Source organism: Crinia signifera, chromosome 5, assembly GCF_055691185.1.
Source record: "Crinia signifera chromosome 5, ASM5569118v1, whole genome shotgun sequence".
Taxonomy (NCBI): Eukaryota; Metazoa; Chordata; class Amphibia; order Anura; family Myobatrachidae; genus Crinia; species Crinia signifera.
The window spans coordinates 224,786,670-224,796,439 of record NC_139221.1 but is presented as its reverse complement, the minus strand read 5'-3'; positions in this window follow the sequence as shown (position 1 = coordinate 224,796,439).

The following is a 9,770-nucleotide window of genomic DNA, read 5'->3' as shown; positions in this document are numbered from 1 at the left end:
TATTGATTTGCACAGGACAGCAGCTCAACTGATATTTTGCCTCTGAAATGGTTTTGCCCAGTAACACACCAATTGTTTGGGTTTAATTATTAGGGGACAGAGCTTGACAGTTTGCCAGAAACAGCTATGTGCATATGAACGGGGAACTGTGCTAATGGATGGGCTGCGATAATGATAAATAACATCTACATACATATAATTGAATGATGTTTGTTTGTGTGTGTGTGTATAGAATAGAATCAACTTTATTGGCCATGTGTGCTTGCGCACACTAGGAATTTTTTGTGGATTACAGTGCAGCATCAAGCAGGGATGAAAAGGGGGGAGGGAGACATTACATATATTACATAAAGACATTACAAGCATTTAATTTCTAGCTACGACTATGGTGGTCAGGTCGCCAAGTAGGGACACGTTGTTTGGCTGTTGATATTGGGATTACATTCGCTTTGATTGGATTGTTCAGGTGATGGACGGCTAATGGAAAGAAGCTTCTTGCGGATCTGGACGTTTTGACGGGGATGGACCTAAACCGTCTTCTGGATGGTAGGATGTCGAACAGGTTGTGACCAGGATGCAGCTTGTCGTTTGCGATCTTCTCAGCACGTTTCCTTACCCTGGATGAGAACAGATCCCTTATTTGGGGGAGGTCGGTCCCTATAATCCTTTCCGCAGTCTTCACTACCCTCTGCAGTTTTTGTTTGTCGTTCTCGCTTGCGCCACCGTACCTGTTCTATGATAACTCTCAAATGCTTTAACTAATCATCTTGAAACTTTGCTCACTACCTTATCATCTTAAGGAACGATCTAAGATCCTTATTCTGGCTTCATCCCTCCCCATGCGTTCACATGGGGGAGCAATGTTTTGCATACGCATTTATGCACATGTGCAGACGCTGGGTGCGAGTGGGCATGGCAAATCCCTAACAGTGTGGGCGGGGGCGTGGCGCGACGGCAATGGGCTGTGCCCACTAGAACACCCAGCATTTCGTGGGTGTTCCCATGCAAACGCTGGATGTTCCCATTCAAATGGCACCGTGACGCGGGCGCTGGGGGCAGACAGCTGACGTCACCTGATCTCAGCTGCCTGCCCTCTTCCTGTACAGAGAACACGCAAAGCTAAGACACCAGAGACTGTCTTAGTTTTGTGTGCACCTTATAAATCATTCAATGGTTAGCGACCATCAAATGATTTGGCCCCCGCACCCAAGGCTGCAGATGGATGTCTATGCTATACATCCATTCGCAGCCATTGGGGGAACTCAGCAAGTAAGGAATTGGGGGGGGGGTGGCTGGAGGGCATCGGGCGGCATCCACATGCAAAGGTTTCATTGGACAAGGTTAAGGGTGCTGTCATGCTATTTCTGTTTCATGAATTGTGATATGTTGTTGTAAAGCTTATGACTTTCTGAATGCAACACAATAAACAGACTCCCTTAAGTGAACCCTTAAAGGCCTATAAGGTTCTGTTAAATGAAGAACATTATCACTTTACAAAACTTTTGACACACTGAAAATAATAAGCGACTCTATGGCCGAGTGGTCTGTGAATCGAACACTGAAGATATCGTTGTGAAATCTATGTGAGATCAATAGTTGAAGACTTGGTCTGGCTGCTGCAGCAGCAGCATCTGCCCTGCTGTGGTTGGGAAGGTAAGGTGTATAGTTGGAGACTTCGAGGTGCCAGAATCATTGCGAAAACTGCATTAAAGAACTGTGTGTATCAATCATTTGCAACTAATTTGATACAATCGCTTGGTGGTTTACTAACCACCTATAGGTTATACCTGGGGTAGCCAACTCCAGTCTTCGAGAGCTACCAACAGTTAATGTTTTCGAGATCTCCTCACAGAAATCACAAGTGAAGTAATTAGCTCCACCTGTGGATCTTTTAAAATGTGTCAGCGAGTAATAAGTGCACCTTTGCAGCAGCTTGGTTGTCTAGAAAATGTGACATGTTGGTAGCTCTCGAGGACTGGAGTTGGCTACCACTGGGTTACACAGTAACACCAAGCTGAAGACAGTCATATTTTTTGGATAAACCTACCAGATGCTGTTGATGCTAATTGATAGTGTTTAATATTGTATTAGGTACGTGGTACATCGGCCAGTGTTGATTGTGTAATTTTATTATTGTGCTATTTTATTAAAATGATGAACTACTGTATTCCAATATCACTGGTTTTATTGTGTTGTGTTATGTCTATGGTTAAGAGTTGAGTATTATTTGGTAACAACAGCACATTGGAATAGGATTTGATTCTGTGCTTAGTACATAATCTGTTTCATGTTTATTTTATATAAAGAACTGCCCACATCGGACTAGGGGCCTTATTCTAGTTCACTCTTTCTGACAAATTCCTTCTTAGATGGGCAAAACCATGTGCACTGCAGGGGGATCAGATATAACATGTGCAGAGAGAATTAGATTTGGGTGGGGTTTTTCTTTAAAGTGAGATCTATATTGCAGTGTAGAAATAAAGCAGTCAGTATTTTCCCTGCACAGAAACAAAATAATTCACCCAAATCTAATTCTATCTGCACCTTTTACATTTGCCCCCCTGCAGTGCACATGGTTTTGTCCATCTGAGAAGGTATTTGCCTCTAAGAGTGAACTAGAATAAGGCCCTAAAACCTATAAGAAAGGCACAGACTCAAATAGCTACATCAATGTAACCAGTGATCATCATAGCAACTGGCTATATGAAGTCCCTAAGGAACTATGTATGTGCCTGAAGAGAAACACTCTGTTTTACACAACAGAATATTCAAGTGAAATATCAATTTCTTTCCAAAGGGTATGACAAAATAAGGATAGTCATAGTAGAAGTTGAAGGTATATAAAGAGATATTTATATTTAAAGAAACCTAAAAAACCATTATAAGAAAATATTGTAATTTACTACTACTATGGCACCATCCTCAAAAATGAACTTCCATCGAAACTACCATATAAAGGGGCCCCTAATCTTCTATAACTAAACCTGTCAAGAGTTCCCTAAAGGTTGAGAATTAAAATTCAATAGAACATCAACTGAAAAAGCTAAATCTATCTTTAAAAAATATACCCCAGAGTCTTTCCCATTCTATGTGATTCAGAATGTTTTCAGAAAGTCACTGTGCACTTTTCATAAAGCTGTGAAAACAGTGGAGAAGTGAAGCAGTGAAGAATTTGGCCATGGCAAACAAACAGCTGCTCCGTATAGTTGTATGAAAATCATAAATGTTGCCTTAATGCTGATTGGTTGCCATGGACAACTGCTTCAATGGTACCTGGATGCGGTACCTGGGCAAGTGGGGATCCACCCAATAAAGGGATTCCCCCCAGGCTTAACACATCCAGGGCTGAAGCCCGGGGCTGTCCCTGGCACCCATGGGCGGTGGATACCGGGCTGATAATTTTGTGGTTAAAACGAACTAAAATGCAACATTAGGTCGTGCTGTGGAACAAAAAGGCCAAGCAATCCTCCCCAGCATGCAAGGACTTGTAGTCCCACAGCATGACCCCTGTATTTGGAAAACCAGGACTGGCTCAATGAGCTTCAGGCCAGTTATGCTCCGGGGGGAGAGGGGGACACCACGCCATCTTTTTTTTTTTATTATTTGACAAAAAATAACGCATACTCTCATTTCAAAATAATCACACATTCCCAATATTAAAAATTGCACCTTTACGAAAAATCACCCGTTATTAAAAAATTGCCAAAAATCACAACTGATTTCTGACAATACAGAAAACAATACCATTGACGCATTCGGTGTATATAATGTAACAATTGCATAAATAAAAGACAATTTGGTACTTGTGTAGTTTAACGGCGCCAGCATGGCCGTGCGTCTGAGTCCCCTTCCGGGGCTAGCTACACTCGCCCACGCTATGGGCTCGGTGGCTCGCTACGCTCGCCACGCTATTTAGAATAAACTACATGCCAATGTGGATAGTGGGGGTAGGAATTATCCACGTTGGCATGGAGTTTATTTAGTTTATTTTAGAAAGTTTGCCGAGCACAGAACCCGGAAGTAGCGCGCGCCCATGCTGGCGCAGTGAAACTACACAAGTACCGACAATTTTATTAAACAATACTAAATCACATAAATCCCATAAAAATGACAATAACAATGGAATTCATAAAATAAAATAGGCATCTAGAATAAATTAAACTAGTTGCTCAGAAATGTGCGCACCCTGAGTTTAGTGCAGACTAGGTGCATCCATATTTGCATCTTTTACCTGGTGGCCACTAAACCCTTCCCAAAAGGAAGAAGTACCATCACTGCATGTAAGAGAGTAATTACCACTTACAAAAAAAGTGTCATCCAGTGGCTGTCTGTACTCCAGATTATGGAGGTAACCATACTCTAATGTGGAATTGAATTTTATTTATGCAATTGTTTCATTATATACACCGAAAGCGCCAAATGGTATTGTTTTCTTTATGTATTAGAAGGTGGCATCCCTCTACTATTAAGACTGCTGGTGTATATTGCACACAGCAATTGCCCATAGCTCCTAGACATTTTTTCAGTATGATTTTTGCACGTCACATGTGCAATATGGTGCTATATTTTTAGCTGTCTAAAATAATCACACCTTATTGCATCTTACCTCTTGTCTTTAGAAATTTGAAGTACAAAGAAACCTTGATATAATTCAATGCACCGGTTTCAAAATGAGTGTGGTACACTCATTCCATTTCTATCATGGTGAACTTTTAAAGATTCCATTATATGGACATATTCCCCATATAATCTGTGTGTCTTGGTACATTTTGCTCGGTCAAAGCTATTTTGTATAAAGATAAAGATATCTTTATGTGTATGCCCCAGCCACAATTATTGTGAGTATGTTATTTCCTTGATCCATTGTGGTGAACTGATTCCTTCATTGACACACCCAACTTGATTAATCACCATACTACTGGTGTTTTACAAGGTTTGTACTATTAACTTACTACACAATTGATTATTATCTATCCTTACATCTTGTGTCTTTGTGTTTGGTACTTGTGTATTATAGCGGCGCCCCCGATGCTCATCGCACAATGTTTTTATCGCATCGCATGCCATGCACCCGATGGCATGCGATGCGATTTTTGCCCCCTATTCGATGAAACATTGTATAAGCACCCTAAAGGGTGCTTTTAAGCACCCAAATGGGTGCTTACAATGTTAAATGCACCCCCACACCACCCCCCAACTATAAACATGAACCCGAAGCGTGGCGAGCGCAGCGAGCCCGCAAGGGGCGGCGGTACGCGTCCTCCGACCTTTTCATACCCCCACTATCCACGTCGGCGTGGAGTTGAGAATAGAAAGTGTGGCGAGCGCAGCGAGCCACCGAGCCCGAAGCGTGGCGAGCGGACGCGGATACCTTCACAGGTATCCGCGTCCCTTCGCGGGCTTCACAGGTATCCGCGTGCGCTCGCCACGCTTCGGGCTCGGTGGCTCGCTGCGCTCGCCACACTTTCTATTCTCGAATCCACGCCGACGTGGATAGTGGGGGTATGAAAAGGTCGGAGGACGCGTACCGCCGCCCCTCACGCTGCGCTCGCCACGCTTTGGGTTCACATTTATAGTGGGGGGGTGGCGTGGGGGTGCATTTAACATTGTAAGCACCCATTAGGGTGCTTATACAATTTTTAATCGCATGGCATTGTATGTTTTACACTTGCCTCCCCTGCAGTGCACATGGTTTTGTCCATCTAAGAAATATTTTGTCAGAGAGTGAACTAGAATAAGGGCCTCAGTTCCTGCTGGAGCCTGCTGAAAAATAGCCCTGGCCATATACAATGTCATACAATTTTAAAAACATGTATGACATTGTACAATATCGCATTGCATCGCATACCATCGCATGCCTTTTGGTATGCGATGCGATGGGCGCCGCTATAATACACAAGTACCGTATGTTTCTCCACAAATCCACAGATCCAGCTGACCATTTTGGGTTGTGGAAGAACTGACTCCCTACGTGTTAAGAGAAGTTCTTATATTTAAGTATTTGCTTAAATTTCTTTAAAAAAATGTGTAAAACCATAGAAAATAATATAAATGTTCGCATGCCTTCTACAATATAATAAGCTTGCTTTTATTTATATTGTCATGTAAAACACTACCCTGAGTATAGTTACACCTTGATCATTTGCAAATACTTGATTTGGTAGCAGCACAGTGTTAATAAAAAGAGAATAAGCACCTTCCATGTTATGTGCAATACATGTTGCATTTGGTTTAGTAACTAAAAAGACTCAAAACTAGAAAATAAGATGGTTTAAAAATACCTTGGGGAGCAAAAAAAAAACAAGATCAAATTTGCAGTTGAAAGTTACAGACAATATAGTTGGGGTAATTCAGACCTGATCACAAGAGAGCGAATTTGCACAGCAGCCAAATATCGATAGACTGCACACGGCTCGTAGTACGCATGCATGATGCTGAGCAGTGTTGAACTCCTGCTACTTTTTATATTCGCAAGCCATTTGCAGGGTGATTGATAGGAAGCAGGCATCTGTGGGTGGAAACTGGCCATTTCATGGGAGCGCCAAGAAAAACACTAGGCGGGTTTTGACGTCAGCTCCAAGGGAATTATGCCTTTTTTCATCGCACTGGCTACTCTGAGCCTTCGATGACTTGTGCCCAGTGTAAAAATCATTTGATGGTGAGCCTGTTACATTTGTTCCCACTTGTATAGGGCAATGGAATATGCTGGTTATTATTATTAATAATAATAATAATAATAACAATAGTAAGTATAAAGGTGCCCATACACGTTACAATTATTGTATACAATATTGTATACAATATCGCATCACATATCGGTTTTACGATGAGATGAGATATAGTACAAAAAGTATGTGCAGCACATACTTTTTGTACTAGATCTCATCTCATCGCAAAACCGAGATGCGATGAGATACGATATTGTATACAATATTGTATGCAATAATTGTAACGTGTATGGGCACCTTAAGATTAGCTGCAATTCCCTTTCAGGACCACAGACAGCTCACAGGTAGGGATAACAAGTAATCACAAGAGACAGATACTAGAATGAAGATACAGTACATGTCTGCATTCTGCATCCACTGATAAATCAGACCCAAGACAAAGCTTTTTTTATCCCTGACATAGTTAATTGTCAAAGCACTAGATACACTTAGACGTTTGCTATTAGGTTAGCATTATCATTTTACATATTCATTAAAAAGATTAGAATGAGATAGTATAGTCTAGGTGATATGTCCTATTTGAGCAGTGATGGCCTCATGACTTCAGCATTATTATGATGATGCTGAGGATCTTACACAAATCGCCTTATAAAAGACACGTGCTAATGATAGCGCTCTCCCTGATCGATGTGCGGAGATGCAATAGACAGGCAGCAATGTGTGTGTCCTGGGAGAGGAGACATGGAGAACGAATAAATGGATTACACATCAGGAAAGAGCCTGCTCGCTATGTCAACACTATAGATCTCACAAAGCGAAGTAAATGATAATGTCATGTTTGGTGAAGGGATTTAAGCTGACTCCTAAGAGCATCCCGCATCTAACAATGCCGGGGCTTATTGCTCTGTGAGCCTTCTGGGCACTGATTAAAATAAGGTGCAACTGGGTATAGATTTCCAGCGGCTTAACCCAGGCAGGTATCAGGGTGCTGAAATTAGGCATGCAGGAGGCAGTAACAGAGATGTGATGCTTAAATGATATTTACAATCAACAGAACTACAGCAACAAGGTTAACAGTCTGCAGTATTGATCCAGTGTGCAGTTGTAGGAAGCAATTTAATGGAGCTGGCTACAGAAGTGTATTAGGCATACAATACTGTTCAGTTGATTTAACGCATTGTGAATTAAGAATCATTCAAACTTTCAAACAGAAGTACAGTTGTGTATGTGGCTTCAGTTCCCCAGTCTGGCACTACCATCCAGTTATACATTGTATAGATGCACTCGCTTATGCTGTGGTGTCATGTGGATTTGTCTTCATTTGGTATTTGTTCTTACATGCTTAATTAGGGTAATTTATGTTTTATGTTAAATGTGTGTATGTATGTATGTATGTATGTATATGTATATATATATATATATATATATATATATATATATATATATATATATATATATATATATATATATATATATATATATATATATTGATATATTTCCGGGTACAGTTATATCATGTTGTGTTTGATTCCAGAGTTTTCTGTAAAGCCATAATCATGTATTCGCCATAGTTAGCATTGCACATTTTATTTTATTATCCTCTGGTCAATGAATATTGCAGCACTGTGTGTTCCATATACAATTCTCTAATTAACACATGACGGATCCACTTACAGTACACACAGCTCAAACTGAATGAACTTCTAGTAAAGTGATTAACAATGCATGAGGCCACGCTCAGTATGCCTTATGAGACAGAGATGGATGGAGATAGATAATAATAATAATAATGATAATAATAATAATAATAATAGTGTAGGTGAGTATCTAGGCGTGTGAGCAAGTTGTATAGAGATTTGATGTTGAATTATTTGCTGTATATCCAGAGAGAAGATCCCTACAAAATCTACATAAAATACAACTTACATTATGAATACACTTCTCCTAACCTGTTGTTGTTTTGAATGGAATATACAAGCTACAAGCCAATAATACAAGAGAACAGCATTGGTGAATGCCATGTGCACTATATTCTAACCATAAGCACTATTACACAGAGCGCAGGCCGAGGGGCAGGTGACTGCCAGACAAGTGATACTGTACATTGCTATCCAAGAGGAAACTGTGTCCTGTGGACTTATAGCGCCATGGATGTGATACCTATCAGGCAGACTATAAATACCTGTATGCATGTATGTGTGTGTGTGTGTCTATATATATATATATATATATATATATATATATATATATATATATATATATATATATATATATATATATATACTACACGTGTCTATTACTTATCTTTTACAGTCACTTTTTGTAAAGATGTCTCAATTTCCCCAGTATGGCAATTAGAAGGGTAATTGCACAAACAAAGAGGTCACTGTACTGTATATTGCTGATCTATAGTACTTGCTCTATTTGTCCAACATCTAAGCTTCACCTCACCTAGGGAAAGGAATTGGCAACTCCAGCTAATTACTTCCAGTGGGACAGGCCGTTCTGGAGACACGTTGTTAGCATGATAATATGTATCTATCTCAGCGGTCAGGCTGTCAGACACTAGTTATAGTAACAGGACTGAGGCTGAAGAGCAGCAATCTTATTCTAGCACTTTTTGTTTCATATTTGAGAATTATGTGTGTGTATAGATATCGATATATATTTATGTGTGTGTGTGTGTGTGTGTATTGTGCTTGGCAATTGGATTAGCTGTCACTTTCACCTGAATCAATGTTATTGGCTGTACACACACGTGTACGTAGATACATACATACATACATACATACTGTACATACACATATACACACATACTGTATACTGTACACACATATAAATACTTACATACGTACATACACACATACATACACACATACATACATACATACATACACACAGCACATATACGCACACTGTACCTATTCAGCTAGTGTGAGTGTGTAAGTTATAGCCACACTTTATAGTATATGCCCAGGCATTATGAAATGCTAGAAGAAAGTAGCACACAGTACAGCATGGCTGTAATATTCTGGACACCACTGTACTGTGAGTTCTGTCCGTATAGTAAATCGGAATCGCAATGAAGCCACATAAGAAATA